General features: G+C 43.9%; 1 protein-coding gene across 6 annotated transcripts in view; it reads right to left on the reverse strand.

Moving 5' to 3' along the window:
• The window catches only part of htr4 (5-hydroxytryptamine receptor 4), an 82,224-nt gene extending 60,447 nt beyond the window's left edge, over nt 1–21,777 (reverse strand). For 4 of the 6 annotated variants that reach the window (XR_016114140.1, XR_016114139.1, XM_088989426.1 and 1 more), the window contains exon 1: nt 21,563–21,777. The gene's annotated coding sequence lies outside the window, so the exon portion shown is untranslated. Of the gene's footprint in view, nt 1–18,056; nt 18,166–21,562 lie in introns of those variants that run through there. The other 2 variants (XM_088989425.1, XM_088989427.1) reach the window with 2 other exon arrangements.
• Between the last annotated feature and the right edge of the window lie 497 nt (nt 21,778–22,274).

The following is a 22,274-nucleotide window of genomic DNA, read 5'->3' on the forward strand; positions in this document are numbered from 1 at the left end:
TTTTTTCAGTTTTTGTTTTTATTATTTTCTTAAACCTATTCTGATTTCAGTATTTAAGCAAAAATTCAGTTGTAATTTATTAGGATAGTTAATAAAGTACATTAGTTGACTGTATGTTAAAGATAATAAAAACAAACAAATTAATTTTGAAAAAAATGGTCTGGCCCTCGACAATTTTCTTTTTTTAATATTGGCCCTCTTTGAATTTGAGTTTAACAACCACTGGTGTAGATCATGAACCTCGGACACAGGCCCCATCTCACTTTCATTTGAAAAAAAATTAGCCGCCTCCCCGTCGTTCACGCACAGAGAGCCGGCTCGTTGGTGAACACAACACATATCATTCGCTCCTGAAAAGAATCACTATCAACATGAAAGAAGATGGACTGGATTACATCGCAGCCGGAATATTAAAAGGTAATTTCCGTTTAACTTTTGCGATATATTGACACCCGCGTTGCTATATTAGGTAACGCTAAGTTCGACATTCAAATTAGGTTCATGCAAGCTAAAAACGTGTGTTCAGCTAACGTTAGCATTAACAGTTACATCATTATCTATGCAGTGTGTATGCATATCTATCTACACAATAGCACTTTATAGAGAGGTGTATTGGATTTCATTTAGTATTTTCGAGTGCAATAGTACTTTTGTCTAATAGACGTGAATGTTAGTTACGTTTTGACTTTAGGATTTCAGCCCAACGCTAGCCTTAAATCTAAATCTAATATTTACTTGTGTTACATAGTTTGTGAACAGTGTTGCATAATTGAACAATGTTGTGGATTGTTGACAATGAAGCTTTTTTTACGAATTAAATTTCCTGGATAATGTAGGCCTTAGTATCAATGTTGCATGAGCAAATTTAAGTGGCAAATAGTAATTGACACAACGGCCAGTGACACTGCATCTTTTGATGGCTAAATTTGTTGCTTGGGGTTTTTTCTAGCTTCACAAATTACAGAGAGCCAACAAGACCACATCAAACTCCAAGAAATATGCAAGGTCAAGCCCAAGACTGAGGATCCTTGACGCATATTCTTGTTTCAGAGAAGTTGATCATATACAGGTAAAACTCAGAAAATTTGAATCTTGTGAAAACATTCATTCGTTTAAGTGATTCAATTTAAAAGGTGAAATGAATATATTATTTACTCATAACATGATTTGCAAGATATTTTGAGGTTTTATTTGTGAGAATTTTGATTATTATGGCTTATACCAGACATTGGCAAACGACGGCCCGCGGGCCACATACGGCCCGTCAGGATTTTTAATCCGGCCCACCGAACTTGTCCAAATTATAGTAAAAACTGACTCATGACAAAAAGCTAGCGGACACCAGGGCAGACAACTCTGAAAAGTTGCTGGCCTTATATTCCAGGTATCCGCGAAATAGTATGTAAATGCCATATCTTGCATATTCCATGAGGCAAATGTTTGAACTGCTAAGGGCTATTTTCCACGTTAGAAAGACATTTAATAAATTGGGTTGTAGTGTGCTTACTGTGCTGAGGTTCGCACACACTGCATTTAATGCTTTAGTATATCCGGCCCAAACACTGCCTCCATATGCTCCTGGCCTGGCCGGCCCCTCTGTCAAATTTTAGAACCCATTATGGCCCGCCAGTCAATAAGTTTGCCCACCCCTGATCTACAAGGACAGTTTGTGGACTTCTCTCACGCAGTGGTCTCTATGGCCTAGTTTGTGCTCAGAAACTAGCATTAAACAGAAGACAACGAAACAATCGTGTTGCATTTGCTCAAGCCCACAGCTTGCAGAAACGATGGACAGTGGAAAAGTAGCAGAAGGTTGATTTTTCTGATGAATCGTCCATTGAACTGCATCCCAATCGCCGCAAATACTGCAGAAGACCTGTTGGAACCCACATGGACCTGTGGCGTCACCGGTGCGCACCGCGGCTTTGATGTCTTTCAAGCCCTTGGTCTCCTTGAAGTGCGTCTCAGCCTGACACATGTCACACGCTTGAAAATTATATAAAAGTAGCCGTTGCGGGACAGAGAGAATCAGACTCATCTCGGACTCAGACCCAGACAGACACGCAGCTCGCAGAGACCTGCTCAGCATCACACGGAGTTTCACAGCACAACTTGCTCGACTCCACGCCACGATCAAGTTCTGCGTGTCACCTGCCTGGGAGATTGGGAGATCTGACAACAAACCTACTTACAAATAAAGAGAAACATCTTTATTGGCGAGCCAGCCAGGAGGATTTTTTTTCTTCTCCTCCTCAGCCCAATCAACTCTCCTAATGGAAAGAGACCAGATTTCCGCCGTCTCCCTCAAACCCCCCCCCCTTCCACCCCAGGCACGATGACATGGAGCTCTGGAGTTCCAAGTGGTTGACTCCCAATTCGTCAACCGTGCCATCACCCAGGAGACCAGCAAATTCCACTATGTGGTCGCAGCCCTCACTCCGGAGTTGGCTGGTCGTGTGGGCCGAGTCATCTTTGACCCTCCGGCCGAGAATCCTTACGCGGCCCTGAAACAGGAAATCCTGAGGCACACCACCCTCATGAAACACATGAGGTACACAGCCTTGAGGCATGACGTCGAGCTGGGAGACAGCCGGCCCTCCCAGCTCCTGCAATGCCTCGAGACGGTGGCGGGCAACAGCATCAAGGACCAGAGTTTCCTGTCTTCATAGAGAAGCTGTCCCCGATGATCCAAGCAGTCCTGGCAACAACCCACCCGACTCCACCTTGCAGGAGTTGGCCGCCCTCGCCGACAAAGTTGTGGAGGCGTACGCGGGGCAGCCTACCGTTTCTGCCATGCAGCTTCTTCCGACGCCAGGGCCCTCGACTGATGCTCTCCAACTGCTCATCGACGAGATCCGTGCCCCGCGAACCGAAATCCGGGAACGCAGCCACAGTCGAGAACGCCGCCGTAATCACGGACGCGGCCCCATTCGAGAGCGCAGCCCAAGCCGCAACCGACCTGACCAACCCCAGTCGGACGACCCTACCTGCCCCCGACGTTGTTCACCACATTGTTACTGCTGATCCCGCGAAGTTTCAACGCTTTCGCCGCCTTGCCCCGGCGAAACAACGGATTGCCGAAGCCGAATTCAACCACATGCTTCAGCTCGGTATTATCCGTCCATCGGACAGTAGATAGGCATCCCCGCTGCACATGGTCCCCATGGCGAAGGTGGGCGACTGGCGTCCCCGCGGTGACTACCGTGCGCTGAATTTTGTCACAGTTCCTGACCGCTACCCTCTTCCTCACATCCACAACTGCGTGTCCTTCCTCCACGGACAAACAGTGTTCTCCACCGTCGATCTGGTAAGAGCCTACCACCAGATCCCTGTCGCGAAAGTGGATGTGTCGAAGACGGCCGTCACTACCCCATTTGGCTCGTTTGAGTTCCTGCGCATGCCATTTGGCCTCCGGCCTTCTGCTGTGCCTACATCGACGACATCCTCATCGCCAGCGACTCCCAAGAGGAGCACCTGCAGCACCTGGAAATGGTCTTCAAGCGTCTGGACGAGCACGGCCTGGTTGTCAACTCCGACAAGTGTGTTTCTGGGCAACCCAAGATCAAGTTCCTTGGCCACCTAGTCGATGGCAAAGGAGTAGGCCCTCTAGTTGGCAAGGTGCAGGCTATCCGTGACTTTCCCACACCCGAGACGGTAACCCAATTACAACGATTCCTCGGGATGGTAAACTTCTACCGCCGCTTCATCCCGAACTGTGCCGAGGCTGCCCTGCCACTAAACTCGCTGACTGGCAACAAGAAGAAGAACATTGCTGTCGACCTCTCCGAGCAATTAAAGGCTTTTCAACGGCTGAAGGATCTCGTTTCCTATGCAACACTCCTAGCTCACCCAAGCCCCGATGGTCAGTTGTCTCTCATGGTTGACGCCTCCACGGTTGCAATCGGTGCGGTTCTCCACGACGGCTTTAATGGTGACTCTCGACCCATCGCCTTCTTGTCCAAGGCCCTCCAGCCGGCCGAACGCCGGTACTCCACCTTTGGCCGGGAACTTCTTGGCGTCTACCTTAGCGTGAAGCACTTCCGGCACTTCATCGAGGGTGGCCGTGTCATCATCTTTACCGACCACAAGCCACTCCTCTCCGCCATCCCCTCGGCATCGACGAAGTACCTGGAGCGAGAAGTTTGGCACTTGGACTACCTCTCGCAATTTGACCTTGAGTTTCGCCACGTCCAGGGGGCTCAAAACGAGGTCGCAGACGCCCTTTCTTGGGGTGAGATCAACGAGATCCAGTTCCCAGACGGTCTTGACTACGACGAGATGGCAGCAGCCCAGGTACGAGAAGGTCTGACCGACCATGCCAACGACCCCAACATCATCGCTGTCCCTCTCCCTAACTCTGGCTGCACGATCCTGTACGTCCAGTCCGACGGCGTCCCTCGACCACTGGTTCCAGACTCCTTCCGGCGAAAGGTGTTCAACTCTCTGCACAGTCTCTCTCATCCTGGAATTTGTGGTACGACCAAGTTGCTGGCGAAAAGGTTTTCCTGGAAAGGACTGCAGAGGGATGCGCGAGACTGGGTGCGCGGCTGTCTACGATGCCAACGCTCAAAGGACCAGCGCCATACGAAGTCACCCGTGGGAATTTTTGACACGCCGAACGGCCGGTTCAGTCAAGTCCACATAGATCTTGTCGGACTCCTTCCCCCCTCCCGTGGCTTCCGGTACTTGTTGACTTGCATTGACCGTTTCACCCGATGGTGCGAAGCCCTTCCCTTGCCCGACTGCGGGTTCGAAGCTGTTGTTGGTGCCTTCCTCCAACACTGGGTCGCCCGCTTTGGATCACTGAAGTCCATCACCACCGATCGTGGAGCCCAGTTCGAGTCTGCACTATTTGGCAAGCTGTGCAAGTTTCTGGGATATGAAAGACACCGGACGACGGCCTACCACCCAGCTGCGAACGGCATGGTTGAGCGCTTCCATCACCAACTGAAGGCCTCCCTGATGTCTTCCGACAATGCCGAACACTGGGTGGATAACCTGCCTCCAGTGTTGCTGGGCATCCGCTCCACGCTAAAACCCGACATCAACTCGACTCCAGCGGAGCTGGTATATGGCGCCAGTTTACAACTGCCTGGTGAGCTGCTCAACCTGACCGACGCAACGACTATCGACGTCAATGATCTGCTCACCCGCCTCCGGCAGTTTGCGCTGGCTCTGCGGCCCTGGCCGCCGCGAACATCGTACCGACCGACGCAGGTGGATCCCGCACTCCAGACATGTACGCATGTCTTCATGCGGTGTGATCGGGTGCGCAAGCCCCTCCAGCCCCCTTACGTTGGCCCGTATTCCGTCCTCTCCCGTGGTGAGAAGACGTTCTGGATTCAAATCAACGGCCGCGAGGATACAGTCTCCATCGACTGACTCAAATGTCAATGCCCCCCATGTCTGGTGATCGACCTTCTTCGTACCTGGCCTTTCCGTGTGGCCGAACGACCCGGAGCTGCAGACGTGTGCACCTCCCAGAACGGCTCACCTCCTAACGGCTCTTCTGAGCGCATCCGGCTCGTTTTTTCCTGCGGAACATCTTCATAGAGAAGCTGCCCCCGATGATCCAAGCAGTCCTGGCAACAACACCACCTGACTCCACCTTGCAGGAGTTGGTCGCCCTCGCCGACAAAGTTGCAGAGGCGTACGCGCGGCAGCCTACCGTTTCTGCCATGCAGCTTCCTCCGACGCCAGGGCCCTCGACTGATGCTCTCCAACTGCTCATCGACGAGATGCGTGCCCTGCGAACCGAAATCCGGGAATACAGCCACAGTCGAGAACGCTGCCGTAATCACCATTCGAGAGTGCAGCCCAAGCCGCAACCGACCTAACCAACACCAGTCGGACGACCCTACCTGCCCCCGTCATTGTTCACCACATGGTGACCGCTGGTCCCGCGAAGTTTCAACGCTTTCGCCGCCTTGCCCCAGTGAAACAACGGATTGCTGAAGCCGAATTCAACCACATGCTTCAGCTCGGTATTATCCGTCCATCGGACAGTAAATGGGCCTCCCTGCTGCACATGGTCCCCATGGCGAAGGTGGGCGACTGGCGTCCCCGCGGTGACTACCGTGCGCTGAATTTTGTCACAGTTCCTGACCGCTACCCTCTTCCTCACATCCACGACTGCGTGTCCTTCCTCCACGGACAAACAGTGTTCTCCACCGTCGATCTGGTAAGAGCCTACCACCACATCCCTGTCGCGAAAGAGGATGTGTCGAAGACGGCCGTCACCACCCCATTTGGCTCGTTGGAGTTCTTGCGCATGCCATTCGGCCTCCGGAACGCCTCTCAGACTTTTCAATGCTTCATCGACTCTGTCCTCCGCGGTCTTGACTTCTGCTGTGCCTACATCGACGACATCCTCATCGCCAGCGACTCCCAAGAGGAGCACCTGCAGCACCTGAAAACGGTCTTCAAGCGTCTGGACGAGCACGGCCTGGTCGTCACCTCCGACAAGTGCGTTTCTGGGCAACCCAAGATCAAGTTCCTCGGCCACCTAGTCGATGGCAAAGGAGTACGTCCTCTACCTGGCAAGGTGCAGGCTATCCGTGACTTTCCCACACCCGAGACGGTAACCCAATTACAACAATTCCTCGGGATGGTAAATTTCTACCGCCGCTTCATCCCGAACTGTGCCGAGGCTGCCCTGCCACTAAACTCGCTGACTGGCAACAAGAAGAACATTCTCAGACCCAGACACATGCAGCTCGCAGACACCTGCTCAGCATCGCACAGAGTTTGACAGCACGACTTGCTCGACTCCACACCATGATCAATCTCTGCATGTCACCTGCCTGGGAGATCTCACAACGAACCTACTTACAAATAAAGAGAAACATCAAACTCTTTAGATCCAAGATTCACCTAGAAAACAGTCGTTTGGTGGAGGAAAAATCATGGTTTGGGGTTACATCCAGTATGGGGGTGTGCATGAAGAATCAAGAAATTCTTGCTGCTCGTTACATTCCAAACTGCAAGAGAGGGCAAATTCTGCAACAGTGCTCCTTCTCATCCACATCAAAGTTCCTGAAAGCGAAGGTCAAGGTGCTCCAGGATTGGCCAGCCCAGTCACCAGACATGAATGTTATTGAACATGTCTGGGGTAAGATGAAGAAGAAAGCTTGGAAGATGAAACCGAAGAATCTTGATGAACTCTGGGAGTCCTGCAAGACTGTTTTGTTTGCCATTCCAGATGACTTCATCAATAAATTAATTGAGTCCTTGCCGAGACGTATGTATGCAGTCCTCCAAGCTCACAAGAGCCATACACAATATGAATTCTTTTTCTAATGCATCAAGACTTTATGTTCTGACGTTATTGTAGCATATTTGTGTATTCAAAATGAAATATATGTATAATTTCTACATTATTTTTGTATGCGACAAGACTTTTGTCCAAGCAAAATCTGACCTTTCTGTCCAAAACTTTATTTTGATATAATGTGCATTGCCTTTCATATAAGCCATTTGTGATTCCAATTGATGAACTCCAAGTCAAGTTCTTATTTGTTGTTCCTACAACTTGGATAAGCAGCAAGACTTTTGTCAGGCACTCTAGCTTATGAAAACTGCTAAATCAATTTAAAACCACCACAAAAGACATTCATTGTGAATAAATATATCAGTATTTATTTGAGTGCAGTCGGGTTATATATACTGTACTGTCATAAGAAAGTCGTAATGTCTTGATAAAAAAATGCAGTTCATCCAGTAATGGTCTGTATTGCTGTTTGGCACAAATCATGCTTATGTAGGACTAACATGATATAGTTCAAATAGTTTTTCTTCTCCTCCCCCAACATCTGAATATGCTGTTTTTGCCAGGGTTGTTACCATCAGCTGTTGCACCTTTGCAGAAGCTGGGAAATGCAGGTTAGGCCCTCTTGCATATCTTGAAGGTAAGTCTTTATTTCATTTTGAATGGCTCGACAAGTACCACACACACATGCTGCTTGAAACGTGCAAATTATTCTTTTAACAGCCAAAATATATTATTGTGTGTTCTGGGAGAGGTGGTTAACCACTTTACTTATTACGTATTATTACGTCTGTGTAAGCTCTGTCGTACAGGAGTGGTCCATCGATGACAAGGTTTCTTCAGCCGTCATCTGTACAATTTTGAAACGTATTATTACGTATTGTGCTATTTATCATGTTAATCTCATCACAACTTTCTCGCTTATATATATTTTTTTTAACCCGCAGAAGACCCAACTGAACATGTCAGCAAATGCTCCCTCAACTCTGGCCCCAATCTTGTTGACCAAGAGAACTACATGATCATCATTGGGACCGCCAAAGGGTGTAAATATGCTTACAGCTGTCACTTCATTCATTCATCATCCATCGACCCACACGCCCCACACATCCATTTATTTATTTATTTATTTATTTATTTATTTATTTATTTAGTTATTTATTTATTTATTTATTTATTTAACTTATTGCTTTAAGGTCCATCCGCACTCGCACCCAGGGACAACTTTTGAAATAGAATATCACTTTACTATTTCTGTTTAATGTGCTAATTTGAATACAAACAAGAAGTTACTTACCAATGACTCAGTCCTTGTGCTTCTTTCACGATGTATGTATTTACTTTTACTCAAGTGCCCCTTTTTTCTGTGATGTTTTTTAAAAGTAACAAGACAGTTGAGTACACATTTATTCTGCCACCTCTGTCCTTGTATGTATTTTGCAAAAGATGAGACTGATGCCCTAAATATAAGAGTAAATAATAGTTCCATCACTCATACATCAGAATATAAAACCCAGTAAAATACTCACATAGGTCTTACCTTACTGTTAGAAATGTACACTTCTAATTACAAATGTGGAGTTATAAAATGACAACATAAACTTTGCTCAGTATGTCATTCATGGAATGAACATGAAGCAAATGTAAATTTCTCCACTCTATCTAATTTTTTAAACCTGTTCATTCAATGTATTTTTTTCAGTGGTTTGACTTAAGGTATAATTTTGGATGGGTCTGAGGCCATATTCCAATGTTGGGTTCACAAAACGACTTCTATTTCAGAACATTATGTTTTGTTAAAAAATTAATTAAACTTAGACAAATATTACATGTAATGAAAATGAATCAGTTTTACTTTCTAATAACCCCATGAGACTGTTTTCTCCAGTTTGAATTTTGCTGGAACATAAATATCTAAAAATCCAAAAGATGGCGGTAGAGAGTCCAAAGTGTGTGTATCCAAGTGAAATAAAAATACACACACAAAATGAATGTTGATGCGTTTGTGAGGACCTCCCTGAAAATAATCATAAAAATATATTTAAGTTATGAGCACCTTTCAAAACTCTCAAGGACACTTTACAGTCACAGGCTAAGTTATTCTGACGGTGAGCAGCTTTGAGAGATGCATATTAGACCTTCTAGAAGCCTTTTCAATGAAAAACTTGTGAGGACCGACCTAACGGTCCTCACAAGTCAAAAATGTCCTCACTACGTATGGTATAAAATCATTGTGGACCTCACAAGTATAGCCGTACAAACACACGCACACACACACACACACACACACACACACACAACACACAACACACACACACAAGCTCCCTCCCCCACTCTTCTTCCACTTGTGTGTTGTTTATTCTACAGGGGCCACAGTGCATTTGCTTTGGTCGCCACCTCCTCCATGTTTATCTCCCGCCAAGTGGGCCTACCCAACACCAACATAGCTGCTTCATAACTTTTTCTCATGCATTTTTTTAGTGGGCACACACACACACACACACACACACACACACACACACACACACACACACACACACACACACACACACACACACACACACACACACACACACACACACACACACACACACACACACACACACACACACACACACACACACACACACACACACACACACACACACACACACACAAAACACTACTACTTCTTGTTCAATGAGTTGATGTCCATATCGAAGAGAATGGTTCCGGGCCGGAACCATCCTATTCGATATTGCACATAGCAGCCGGAACTTCCGGCTGCTATGTGCAATATAAGCCTGCCCATGAAAATAGGGCCCAAAGTTTTCAAAGGCCATCTAATTTTGTTTATTCATTTGGATTTGTTAAAGCGTGACAACCTTTCTCTTACTTTTATTTAGCCATGTGTCTTAAACGGGTTAGCAGTCTTACTGTATTCTATTGTACCCTCCTATACAAAAAAAAATTAATAGGGCGTTATTTGATGTAGCATGTATGTTATCACAGGTTGAGTACTTAGATGAACAAAGTACTTGGCCGATATTACAGTTAAAAACATTTTGGTTTTGATTTTTAAGCTTGAATAATCACAGCTGCTACGTTACTTGGTTCAAAATTTGACAATAGGCATACGTAATATTTTTACGTTTTTCTGTGGGGCAATAGTTTGACCCTAGAACAGACCATTCGTTGTAATTTAATTAAACATGAAAATGAATTCCATGTTAGCGTCAAGGCTTCCAACAAGTGTGGGCGTGTTGCCATGGCAACCCTTTGAGGGTCTTAAAGTTACCTCATTAGCATATAATTCAGGTGGTCATGTGGAGTGGGATAAGTTGGGAAAGGCGCTCAGGGGTTGTGTCTGCAGCTTCGCCGGGGGCTTTGAAGCACAATAATTCCTTGACTTATTCCCTCTGACTCATATGCTCAAAGGGCCACATTTGATTATAAAGACCGACAAACGGGCAAGGTCATATGTTAGTGAGCATTTTTGATATTTAGACATCTTTCCCTCCTCCAACTCCCCTGATTCAAATAAAAATATCTTGAGGACCGGAGTTGGACATGATTGCTCTCAAGCCAACCTGCCGATTTCTTGTATTAGCTTTCAAAGTCACCAAAAGACCAGGATGTTGTATACATATGGCTCAGGATGTGCTCATTGATAAACGGGTAATTTCTTGTGGCACAGCTGATGATCTGTTACATGTTATCTCAACGTGCTATTTCACAGTGGTTGGGTATCATTGGCCTATATTCCCTGTGAAATATCACACCTTCTCTGCCCAAATACAGTGGTAACATGCTAATGTTATCATACTCACATACTAAAACTTGACAGTGAGGGTCTATTGGCGGGTATTTTCCTCCCCAGTTGAAGGGACTGTGCTTAGTTTTATTGCAGAACCTTAACATAATTGAGTCGTAGAGTGGTGTTTGATGGACACACAGGAAGTACATAAATAAATAAATAAATAAATAAATAAAACCCTATTTTCTCTTACCAAATTGTCTGGGGCATGTGGGCACAGTCTACCAAAATCCTAAACATGGAAAAGAAGATGGACACTAGTCATCTGAGATGCCAACAGAAACTCTCAAGGTTGAGACGGTATAAACAGGATGCAAACAATGGAGCTAGGACGAGAGGTCGTTTACACAAAACAGTCAACTAAAACAATTTGAAGATGTTGACTCCTCGGTCGGGGCACTCTGGGTGCCGATAAAGCGCTGGTCAGACCTCTGGCAATGTTTTACCATTTGCCTTTTGTACAGCTGCCCCCATTTCAACCTCAGAGGCCTCCAGACCTATATAACTTGGGATTTAACAATGTTTTTCTGATGAAAGAAGAGAGTCTAAGGTTTCTTACGCTGCATTGAATGTTTATGTAGTCCTAAAACTCAATATGCTGTGGGTCTTGCAATTTAAATTAAAATGACAAAAACCCCAGCACTGAAGTGGACTAATTTTTGCACATCATCTGGCAGGGAAGGATTTAAAATAAAACAGAACAAAAAACGTGCATCAATGCATCAATGAAGCATTCTACAAGTTTTGCGTAAATGAAATGTAAATGATATTATTGAGTAGCAGGTGCGGGGGCGGTCGACAGTCTGCCTCACATGCATAAAAGATGAGTGAGCGCACATTAGCGGCGTCACATTTTGGGAGGTTTTTAACAGCGGCTCTCATCCGGAGCGAGTGGGAAGGAGAGGGAGACATCAGCTCTCATAACTTTATATTTACAAACGCTTGAGTGCTCTTAGATGCTGAACAAGAACACAAGAACTTGAAACTGTAAAGCTCCATGGCCAAAAAAAAATTCTGGTTTGGATGAAAGACACACTTTTCAGATCTCATCATTATCATCATGTGTTGCACTTAGCTAATACATTTTCATTGCCTCCAACATTTATGTCAATGTTGCTTTGCCCTTTTTTCAAGTTATTCAAAGTGTTTATCTTACTTGATTACATAATTCACAAGGTCCCAGTGAAAAAAAAACTCACAGTGTCTGCAAATGCAGTGTATCATACTGTTAATGTGATTGCTCATCTCACCAATTATTTATGCTCACGGCCCTCTTGCACAGTACAACTCCAAATATTCCAAAGAGTCACACTGAATCCACAGGCACACATGCACATTAGCATTCTGTGCCTCATATCACTAATATGATCATTCATCTCACAAATAATTCCCAATCACCCATCGAGATAAACTGGCAGCAACAGCGTTTTTAGTTCCTGCGTCTTTTCTACACTCCTGCTATCTGATTGGTTAAAATTGCCTCGTAAGATATATTTCACCGAAAACCACTTCTTTTCAGGCACACCTTCCAATGTTTTATTGAAACACTTTTGGTTTAAAGGACTTTTGAGGATGGATAAGGGGCAAATTGTATTTTCGAAATAGCTACTTGTGGATTAAAGGTCGTTGCAATCTTTGTCAATGCTTGATCACGGGCATAATGTGTTATTTAAACTCTTTTCCTATTTTTTTATTCCACCACGGCAGTGATTACTGTGCCTCAATGATCAACAGGCTGAAATAAATCAGGGTCATTTGCATGCATTTGCATTTTTTAATTCTCCTTTCCGGCCCACGAACAGAAGGGGTAATGGGGTTTGCTTTGTGAACTCTGCTTTTATTGCAACAAAGCAATTTGGGCACATGTAGGAGACTGTGATCTGTAGTAAAATGATGTGATGAGTTAATTCAACTCCATCTGCTGGAGTTGATGAGCTGCTGCACCTGTACTTTTGGCCCCAACGCAAGTGGACTGTAACCCCTTGCAGGATTTACATTTTAAACGACAGCTTTTCAAAAGTGTTCGCTGCATGAAAATCGGTTAAAGGGCCATTGCTTCATCACTCACTTTGTACAACAGAAACAAACACAACAATGACAAATAATGCACACGGTAAAAGAAAAACAAACAAAGTGCACATACGTGTAGTCCCATTTATGCATTGAACATGTGATATGAGTAATCGTTCTTTACCAGTTTTTGGCTTAAAACTGCTCCCTTGAACAATAGAATTAAACACATCTTGAAATAAAATACATCGTAAAAAAAAGTTGACATCGCATTCCATGCACATGCCAGCATGAAAAGTGTTCTATGAGCACATACCTTGCCATTTATTCATGATAACAGCCAGTGACGTGCGGTGAGGTTCATGGCTGGTGAGGCACTGACGTCATCACAGTCAGATTTACAAACATATGAACTCTACAGAGTAGCTTATTCAACATTTGATTGGCAACAGTTAACGGGTTTTGTTTAAAATGTCATGTCAGCATTCTTTATTTAAACTGTAGCATAGAAAAAAAGAATTAAAAAAACCTTATTATCGTGTTACCTTTACTTATAAATGAAGTCCATGTGCCGCTCCTGAAGAAAGGCATCGATACCTTCTTTGTAGAAGCCTTCCTTATCTTTCTTCAGTTTTAAAAGTCTCTCTATTTCTTTCATTAGATATGTAATCCTCCATTCTGAAAATAAGGCCAAGCAACACGAAAAAATGATTGGATGGTTGCACTTAACTTGCTAACTGTTGATTGTAGCTTGCTTTCACTATTTCTATTATTCTGCAGCAGAGGAGTCACAAGATTATTCTTGTCAATCTCTGTGATCACCAGCGTGCCCTGTCATGAGGCAGGAGGCCTGTGTGCCTCATCTATGCACACAGTTTTGATAAAAAATAAAATAAACACTGTAGTACATTGTTTATAATCTAAAGTGACTCTACATTATATACACCAGCGAAACTGTAGAAATTTAGATCATATACTAAAAGTTTGACTAGCGATTTGCAGAGGACAGCAATGCGGTCTCACTGCAGAGCAAGCCAGCACAGTGAGCAGTCATTGCGCAATCCATGGTGAGGCTCAGCCGGCTGCTGCCTCACCGCTCGTCTCTACTTAGTATTTGACGGTAATGTGAAACGGTAAATGGGAAAATTCATTTTGAAAAAAGAATTCCAAAAATGGTGAAGTTAAATGGAAAAGAACTTTAAAGTACAAATCACTAAATAAATAGAACTGTTTACTTTATTTTTTCATTTGATATTTCCATGATGACAGGTGAGGCACGGCCTCACCTGCCTCCCTTGACTGCACCCCACCCCGCACCATTGAAATAAATGACTGACAAGAAACAAAGTTCAAACAAAAAGTCAACAATGTGGTCGGTGTGTCATATTATAATACGATCGCTGGGAGCAGTGCGAGTGCCGCCGCGCAAGGACGGACGGGGCAGGCGGTGTGTCCTCGCACACTGTCACGAAGTGTTTCAGGTCGGTTTGTGAGTGGGTGAAGTCATCAAACAGAAGCTTTGTGACTGAGATGCCGGAGGTGCAACAACCGAAAATAACTCCCGCACTCTTGGTCGTCCTTCAAACGTCTTCGTCTCTGCCTCCCGTTGAACCTTCCTGCATCTCCTGTCCTGTAGCACTTTTACTCACTTCTATTAAACCTGGCCCGTGCAATTTTTTTTTTTTTTTCTATCAGCCTTTTTGAACGCGGAGGGATTGTTGAGGGATTTGAGAATTCTAATAAAAATCTTAACATATCCCACAACGCCTATATGCTGCTGCTACGTTTAGATATCAAAGTCAAAGTCAAAGTCAGCTTTATTGTCAAATATGCTAATATGCATGACATACAGCACAGATATTTTCATTAGTTCATGCGACTCGACATTTTTAGAGGACATTGGACAGGCCGGTGAGAGTGCGATAAATTGCATTACATTGGAGAGTTTGGGGCGGCAAGAGTGATCGACGAGTAAACACATTTGCCTCACAGTGCAAAGATGCAGGATTTGATTCCAGCCCCCCGTTTGGAGGTTGCATTTTCTGCCTCTTTGAGTGAAGCAGCGTGTAGCTCATCTTGAGATTGTTTTCGCATTTCCTAGGAACTCTTAACATTTGAACATTTGTAAGAAATCCCATATAACAAACAGTACATGCACGTCTGCGTTGTCTGTTTACCAGAAGGCCCCGTCCTAAACACAAGCACGTGCACACACATAGCAAAATCTGTACATGTCACATCATTTTCCCCATTGTGGGACTATTAAAAGCTTTCTGTTTTCTGATTTCAAAGAGACTAATAATAACTGACAGGTGATTGGACAAATTATCATTGCCTCCTCCCATATCAGTCAAACAAGGTGAGCTATTCTATGAGTATTAACAAAAATCATGCGTTTGGGAGAATTCTGGACAGCTGTTTTTTTTCCCTTTCTTCTGGGGTGTATGGGCCTTATTTACACGTCTGCGTTTCACACAGCGTAATGTCACTGATCGGCCATCATCCTGGCAAACAACAAATTATCATTGCTCGAGTGATGCATGACAATCATAATTTAGAGTCAAAACAATCCCACACAACAGTCAGGGTACTACGTATGGCATTTTACACACACGCACACACACGCACGCACACACACACACACACACATGCACACACTTTTTCAGTGGTAGGGTTTGTCTTAGTAAGTACATTCACAACGGCAATTGTACAATACAATCACGAATGAATAAAAATGGATAGACTACCATGCCTACTAGAATAATCTTTTAATTATTGATTTTATACTCTCACCACTTCCAACACTAGCTGGGGTGCAGTACCCTGAAATTTAATTTCATATTCTCTCTCTATCTCTCACTCAGTCTCTCTCTCTCTCTCTCTCTCTCTCTCTCTCTCTCTCTCTCTCTCTCTCTCTCTGTCTGTCACCCCCTCTCTCTCTCTCTCTCTCTCTCTCTCTCTCTCTCTCTCTCTCTCTCTCTCTCTCTCTCTCTCTCTCTCTCTCTCTCTCTCTCTCTCTCTCTCTCTCTCTACTCTCTCTTGCAGCCACACGCGCGAGCGTTCACTTAGTTTGAAGTGAACCCCAAATTGAAACCCTGGCCCCAGTTTGAATCTCATGATACAAAACCTAACCCTTGTTTGAAACCCTAACCGTAATTTATTTAAGACCCTCATGCAGGTAAGAAACCCAAACAACCTGAAACCAAGTTTGAAACCCAAATTTTAAACCATCGCTCCGGTTCAAAACCTCAACATGAAACTCTGTCTTGATGCCCTTGTTGTATCCAAAACCCTTGCTGAAAACTGAAACACAGGCTTAAAATCTGAAATGGAAACCACAACAAATCCTTATTCCAAATTTAAACCCCAACCTTACCACAGAAAAACTTATCCTGTGACTGTCAATTGACCTTGAGAGTTTTGAAAGGCACTTATAAATTAAATGTATTCTTATTATTATTTGAATCCCTAATTTATCCAGAACAAATTTTAAACGCTGCAAACCTCGGACTGAAACCCCAGTTTGAAGCACTAACCCAGTTTCAAACACTACATTTGACACACTTATTGAGGCTTGAAACCGGAACAGTAACCTACAAATGAAACCTAAATACTCAAAGCAAAAGTGACTTGAAAAATCTCAAAACTAGAATTTGAATCTTTTGAAGTCTAAATTTGCTTTCAAACTTAAAGGACAACCGACATCACTTTTTTGTTTCCTAACTGACATCAGAAAAGCGTTTTATAGCATCTAAAATACCCAAAACGCGCAGTATGATATTTTTATTGAAATGCAAAACACCAATAAAAATGACTTAAAGTGTCCAAAATCTGCAAAAATTTGAGCTGCGAATTGGGCATTTTCAGAAAGTCCCGCCCCCAGTTCGTGACGTCACACCAAGACGTCTTGCATTGCTGGAGAATCAAAACGATGGCTTCAGATTCGGAGAATATGCTTTCTTGTTACACATCCAGTTATGAATATGATTCAAATAGTTCTGAAGAGGAAAGCATACATGTTTGCAATCGATTAAATAATTTATTCCGTGCCATTTTGAGGCAACATTGGGGGGAAATGGATAACCAAAAAAGAGGCAGAAAATGGCGACCAAGCTCCTGTGATGAATTAATCAGCCCGTTTCCACAGGCTGATAAATTCTTTATATGGAGCTTGGTCGCTCTCTTCTGGCTCTTTTTGGTGCAACATGACGTTTTCAGACCAAACAAGCACAGCAAAATGTAGTGACGTGATGGAAGGACTGCTACAATTTGTCTTTTTTTCGGTCAGGGGCGTTACTTCAGTGAGGTCACGTACGGACTCGTCACCAACTAAAAAACAAGACTTCCTGAATATTCAGCACGAGTCTTAAAACGTAAAATATAGCTATATGCGGTGGAATCTTTGTAAAATACGCTCAGTAGAAGTCATTTGAAGCCATTTTACAAATTATGGACACAACTTGTCCGGAGACGTCGGTTGTCCTATAAATTTAAATCTTACACCAGGCTTGAAACACAATTTTGAAATGCTAACTCCAGTTTGAAGCAAGATTTGTCGTTTAACACACTAGCCAAGGTTTGTAACCTAACTTTTATAATTATAATGAGGTTGATAGCCCAAACTTTAAACCCTAACTTTGTCTTCACATCCCACTTTAAAGCTTTACACAGGCTTGAAACCCTAATTTCTCAGACCTGTGTCTTGTGTGTTTAGACACAATTGTGTGTCTAATTGGACACCTTAGTCCTCAGCCAAGTTTGCATGCCAAGGCCAATCTTGAATCTTTAACTCAATACCATTGCTTTCTTTTTCACCTTGGTGGAAGTTTCAAATGAATTACTAGACACTTTATTTGTGTATCAAACATGAGCGGCATACTGAGCGTGTCCTCCTCCGAGTAAATCTACGGTACATGAAGGCTACTTTGAATTCAAAGCACAACAAAACCAATGGACAAAGGTGCCGTCCTTATCAATACTTACCTTCAAGAACACCCCTCAATCAAGCCCATTCATTCCCACATAGCTTGCTGATCAACATCACCGCCCGCCATGTCATTCCGTGCCATTATCAATGGTGCCCGCTGCTTTTGCAAGCGGGTTACGTGCAGGCAGACCAAGGTGTGAATCACCCGCGCTCCCTCCAAGCATAATCAGCACCTTTGACCCAGTCAGAAGCTCCATAAAATGTTGCGTAACCGTAAAAAAACAAGACAGAATGTTCACATACTGTACTTTCTATTGTCAAGACCTTGAACTATAGAATGTAAATCAAATACAGTATATGTAAGACTTTATAGTGTGCATACAGTGGAACAACTGAAGGTTGATAACCATATGTTTAGTGTCCAAGGTTGAAATGATGTCACCTCCAGGATGAGTCTGTATGTGAAGGGGTCAAACGGACTGTATTATGTCAGAAACCAAAGTAACTTTTCATTTCAAAATTCCGTGGGCCAAGATCCCTTGAAATGACACTATAAGCAAAATGTCAGACTTACTGACGCCTCCTGTCATAGTTTTCCAAAGCTTTTTGATGGGGTTTTTCACGTTTACCCTGAAATAAAACAGATTTCAAGGGTTGAATTTTTAAGATTCGCAGAAGGCCAGGATGCCTGGGACTTACACCTAACAGCGAGTACCTCCACATTGGCCACAGGGAATGTGATGTCTAAGCATCAACAAACCTTACATACTCTTGGCGCGGACTTCTGATTTAAAACACATCACTCTCTTTTTCAAGCGGTAATCCTTTCCACAATATTATGACCAAGTCTTTAAAGTTGAAACCATCGCCGCCATTGGTCTCAACTTCACATTGTCATTGAAGAAGAAAAGCAGCATCAGCAGCTAGTCACCTACACCACCACCCTAGAACATGTTTTTTTTCTCTTCAAATCACAAAATCGACTTTTCTGGTTTGAAATCTTGTTCTGTAGCCACAAAGGGACATATGTCTTCTTGTGCCGGACCCAAGCCCGGATAAATACAGAGGGTTGTGTCGGGAAGGGCATCCGACGTAAAAGCTTGGCCAAAACAAACATGCGGATCAAACCTCTAAATATGGAGGACACTGATTTGCTGTGGCGACCCCTTGAAGGGAAAAGCCGAAAGGAAAAGAAGAAGAAGAAGATGGTTGTTTCAACTCAAAATGACAAACAAGCCAACAGTGTCTTTTCATATCCAGCCACTTCTTGCAGCTCTTGTTGGCGGGTCCCGAGGCATTCCCATGCCAGCCGGGTGCTGCATAGTCTCTCCAGCGTGTCCTGAGTCATCCTCTGGGTCTTCTGCCGCAGGGGCATGCTTGAAACACCTCACCAGGGAGGCGTCCAGATGGCATCCTATTCAGATGCCCGAGCCACCTCATCTGGCTTCTCTCTATGTGGAGGAGAAGCAGCTCGAGTCTGAACTGCTTCCGGATGACCAAGCTTCTCACCTTATCTCTAAGGGAGAGTCCGGACTACTGGGCTCTCGTTCTTTTGGTCACGACCCATAGGTCATGACCATACATGAGAGTTGGGACATAGATGGACCGGGAAATTGATATCTCAAAACTTTTTTTCGGAGTCTGTTAATCACAAAATTCATGTTGCCAAGTGAAACTGGTTTTGCAAAGTGAATTTTTCCACAATTCCGTGGGCACTACTGAGCCAATTTTGGTGGTCAATAAATTCCGAACAAATGAAATACACGTATGACAGTAGTCACGACATCCCTTAGTACGGCTTTGGTGTACCAATCAAAGCAAACACAAACATAATCTCTTAGAATTAAGAGTGTTGAGTTGTATCTATTAATAAGAAGATCCATGGATTACCCAACACCCCTCCGAATATCCTTATCACATCGGCCAAGACATGCATGTCATCTCATTTGACTCTTGACAGATGGCAGAAAGCTTTTGACACACACACTGGGGTCAAGAACGTACGTATGTGCTGTAGCACTCCCTCATACACCACTGCTGTTAGATATAAATTACAATGTAATGCGTTTACTCGAATTGCTTTCTTGCCTCATTCTTCTTATTCTCAGGCCAAATATTAGGTTTGATAGGATGAAATATTATCAAGAGGTTGTGAGCATGATGTTTACAAATAGTACGCCCGTGCACACACGCATACAGACACACACAGTGATGAAAACAGAAAATATTCTTCCATTTTGCATTATTCATTTGTCAAGTACACACAAAGTTCAAATTTGTTATCAATCAGCCAACTGCTCAAAGACACAAAGATTTGAATTTAAGTCACCTCTGTAAAAGTTCATATCCAATAAAATGTTATCTTTCAAAGGAAATCCATGTCATGATTTTATGCACCTCCAAACACAGCACCAATACACGTGTCGCAGCTCACCCGTTTTCTGGGCTGTTGCTGTGATTGTTCATTCCCAAAGTCCTTTGGCAAAACAACTCCTCCGACAAAATGGATAAAAGCAGGGGGGGATTTCGCTGTTTAATTCTTGGTTCACAACCAATATAAATACAAATGCAATTTTTCGATGAATCTTTTGGAGACTTTTTGTGAGTCTACGAATGACAGACAACCTCTCCCCTCTCCCCATGATCAATTATCTAAAACCGTTTATTCCTCACTAGGGTCGCAGGGAGTGCTGTTGCCTATCCCAGCCATCTTGGGACAGGAGGTGGGGGACACTCAGAACTGTTTGCCAGCCAATCGCAGTGCACACAGACACACATCCATTCATGCTCACAATCACACCGAGGGGCAATTTGGAGTGCACCATTAACCTTCCATGCACGTTTTTGGAATGTGGGATAAAATCAGGTTACTCAGATAAAACCCAAGCCGGCGTGAGGAGAATATGTAGACTCCACATAGAAAGGCCGGTGCCAGAATTTAACCCATTGCCGCTGCACTGTGAGGATAATGTGCTGAACAGACAACCACGTGACAGACAATGCATTCCCAAATTAAAGTTGCTACACAAAACTGTCTTTGGTTTCATAAATGGCCAAAATGCACTTCAAAAAATTCGAAGCAAAATATCAGTCTTTTATGGGTCGACTCATGATAGAGATGTCAACCGGAGGATGAATTTGAAAATACATCAATTAATGAATTGCACTGTTCACAAAATAGCCACATTTAGGGGTGAAGAGTGGTCTCGTATTCTGATAAGAGAAAAAAACATTGACATCCTAACATTATGAATATGAACATTTAGAAGAACTAAAAATTTGAGTATCGGTAGTTTCAATTTAAAGGAAAAAATGCTCCATCATCAGACCCTAAAAATCTGATCACCTGGGTCATATCCTCACGAGGGTGTTATGGATCAATGTTTCTTAAACGTATTTTAAAGTGAACCTACTTTCCTCCCTGCACAGAGGAATGGTTCTGATGTGAGGATTTCTGACAAGCCTTGAAGTTCACTTCATTCACTTCAGCCCGCAGAGACTCGACAGACTGAGGAAGGTCAAAACGACGCAAAGGTAGCATGGGAAAGGAGACAAAACTTACCATGTCTCAGCGCGCTAAATCCAAACCTCTTCCAAAAATTACATCGTCTTCCGATCTCGGAGACCGAGCAGGTGCGCACACAACCGACACGAAAGGAAAACCGTGTTCAGCCAGCCAGCTGCGTGTGCACGTAGATATTTGGGAAGATTTTCGGACGCAAGGGGAAGTGGATGCAGCGCGGCTGTGAGTGCCTACGTGCGCGCTCTGGTCCCTCCTCCTCGAGTGAGTGACACATGCTTCTACAAAGACGTGCGCGCGCGCATGCCGCCACTCCTCATTCATGCTGAATTAACGTGCGCGCGAGGAAGGACACGTGAAACGCACGCGTGTCATAAAAAGGGGCCAAAAATTATACAAATTAACACAAATAATATACTGCCGTACAAATATCACAACAGAGTATGCCAAATCCAAAGCGCTGCTATTTTTTTCTAAAATATTAAAAGTTATGCATTTTTATTAAAATATCTATGTCGCCCCCTGCTGCGAATTTATGGAAAGTGATACTTGACTGCGTGAGCTCTCGTGCTGCACACCTAAACTGCAGAATTTCTCTTTGTTTTTAGGTAGAACCTGCTGGTGTATTTTCTACGTTCTCAAATCGTAAATTCAATAAAATGGGGAGGCGTGCATTGGATCCCAATGTATACCTCCCAAATGTCATCTGGCAAACTGAAACTGGTTGAATTTTTTCAGAAAATTCAGGCTGATT

The sequence above is a fragment of the Hippocampus bargibanti genome, linkage group LG02 (assembly GCF_051943395.1).
Source record: "Hippocampus bargibanti isolate YZ-2025 linkage group LG02, ASM5194339v1, whole genome shotgun sequence".
In the NCBI taxonomy this organism is placed as follows: Eukaryota; Metazoa; Chordata; class Actinopteri; order Syngnathiformes; family Syngnathidae; genus Hippocampus; species Hippocampus bargibanti.